Here is a 2,613-nt window from a genome sequence, read left to right on the forward strand (position 1 = left end):
CATTAGATATATAAATGTGGAAATATGGCCCTGACCAGTATGGCTGAGTTTGTTGGCAAAGGGTCACTGGTTCGATTCCCAGGCAGTGTACACGCCTAAGTTGCGGGTTTGGTCCCCAATCGGGGCACATAGAAGAAGCAACTGATCCATACTTCTCTCTCACATGGATGTTTCTTTCCCTCTTTGTCTCCCTCCCTTGCCCTTGCTCTAAAAATAAATAAATAAATAAATGTGGAATAATTATGTTGTACACCTGAAACTAATGCAATACTACATGTTAACTATACTTCAATAAAAATAAGCTAATATATTTTAAAATATAAATATACCAATCATAGTTGTGGAATGAAAATACCACCATTAGGTATTTTTAAATGTACGTGCAATAGCGTTTGCTCCTCAGTTTTGTCCTGTGGTTTCTCTGTGAACCTCAAGCAAGGCCATCTTCTTCCAGCGTGGGCACGGACGGAGAGTCCCTTCCTCCCTCTCTCGCGGCATGTGCTCAGTGAGTTCCAACACCTTAAATTATAATGATCTTTCCTCCAGTGCAAAAGAGGAAGAGGCAACCAGTTAATTTAAAAGTCATGTTTTTATTTATTTATATATTTTTTCCATGTGTCTGAGGCATGGACCAGGCATGGGCACAGACCAAAAGCCAACCTGGGATAAACAAGGAGTTACTTTGTCCCTGGCTGATTAAAAGCCATGTTTTTAGAAAACAAAAAATTATGAGGAGAAAAAGAAAAGTTAAAAAAAAACAGTAAAAAGAAATACTATTCTTAAGGGTAGAAATACCACAATATTAAAGTTGTGGTTCTCTTCACAGGTAGAACTATTATTTTCATTTTTCTCTCTACTTTTCTATGTTTTCTAAATTTCCCATGATATACATTTATTACTTTTAAGTAAAGAGCCTTAAAAGAATTTTTTATTAATTAATGGTGTTTTTTTCAGTGCAGCCTATTTCTACTCTTCAAGTCAAAAAACAACTGACAACATTTCACCTTTGTGGCAGCAAATGTCCCCAACTCTAAGCAAACAAAAAAAAATGCAATTTGCACATTGCTGCTTCCATGGAGCAATGACAGTAAGTGGACATGCTCCGACTGGCTTGTCTTGACTTCAGCTCTGGGTCAAGGCTTAGTTCTAGGAGGCCCATACCCTGCCCCTGCATCCGGGGTCTGGCTTGGCAGCTACTCGGTGTGATGGGCTGCACGTGATGCTCCTGGGGACTGGAGTCTATTTTTTAGATGTTCTTGGTGGGGCCTCCAACACAGGCTGCCTGCAAGTTTCCTGGTCTGACTTGTTAATGACACTTTTTGGAGTTTTGTTTTCCTCCTGATTATAAAAGCAATACATGTTCCTTATAGAAATATTATAACTAAATGTAAAGAAAAAAACCCCACCACAATACCTTATTTCCTCCACCCAAAAATAATCACTCTTGCGCACTTGTGAATTCTCTTCATCTTTGTGTGTGCATGTGTATACGATATATTTTAAGTACTTGAGTTATATATTGTGTGTGTGTGTGTGTGTGTGTGTGTGTATATATACGAGCATTTTCTAATGTCATACAACTGTTTGTTTATAACGATTTTTGTGCCTGCATAGTAATATATGAACCATAATTTATTTAACCAGTCCTCTTTCCTGGGCATTTAGGTCTCCCTCCTCCTTAATTTTTATTAATGTAGATAATGCTGTGATAAACAAACATAATTCATATTCCCATCTTTGATTATTTCCTATACTAGTTTGCTAGAATTTGAATTAATGAGTCAAAGAACATTGACATTTGAGAAACTTCTTATAGTCAAAGAAATGCAAAGTGGAATGATAATGAGAAGCGAGTATGCATGTATCAAATGGAAAAAAGGAAGAACATTTCCCACGTGCTCACAGAAATGGGGTTTTTCTTTTTCACCTTTGACATTGATATACCAAAACTAGTCCTTTAATATTGTTTTCATTTACATGCCTTTGATTATTAGTGAGATGAAAATTTTTCATGTTTATTAACCATTTGTCTGTACTCTGCTATGAATTATCCATGTCTATTTTTCTATTGATTTTTTTTCTCATCTTTGTAAAAGATCTATATCTACTAAAGACATCAGGCCTTTGTCACTTCTATTAAAAATATTTCCTCAGTGTTATTTGCCTTTTATTTTTTAATGAAATTTTTAATGGTCAGAAATTTAAGTCTTAAGTAGTCAGTCTATTGATATCTCTCATTGTGATTTCTTCCCTTTATTATCCTTAGAAGTGCTATCTCTTTGTCAAATCAGATACTCACTTTCACCATTTTTGAATTTGTGTTTAATATAGGAATAGAGTGTGAGCTGTGGCAAAGGATGAGTCCTGTGAATTTTAGCAGGTAGCTAGGGCTTCAAGAGGCTCTTTCTACCTCTTGCATCATTAGAACAAACTGAGCATTTGCTTTTGAGATGTGCCGGTGGTTCTGGAGATGCAAGCAGAGGGCAGAACAGCAAGCAGCAATTTGGAAAAAATCAGAAACAGGAATTCTGAGTAAGTAAGCATGGGAGTTTCTTCTGTCATGTACCAGGTGTGATTTTAAATGTTAGTAACTGGGAAGGCATTTGGCAGCAG

At 36.4% G+C, this 2,613-nt stretch overlaps 1 non-coding gene across 1 annotated transcript; it reads right to left on the bottom strand.

Annotated features, from left to right (window-relative positions):
• Window positions 1-611: 611 nt before the first annotated feature.
• Window positions 612-746, bottom strand: LOC114501203. Its single transcript, XR_003684957.1, has one exon. It is a non-coding gene; the product is annotated as a small nucleolar RNA SNORA48 (small nucleolar RNA).
• Between the last annotated feature and the right edge of the window lie 1,867 nt (window positions 747-2,613).

Source organism: Phyllostomus discolor, chromosome 6, assembly GCF_004126475.2.
Source record: "Phyllostomus discolor isolate MPI-MPIP mPhyDis1 chromosome 6, mPhyDis1.pri.v3, whole genome shotgun sequence".
NCBI classification, from domain to species: domain Eukaryota; kingdom Metazoa; phylum Chordata; class Mammalia; order Chiroptera; family Phyllostomidae; genus Phyllostomus; species Phyllostomus discolor.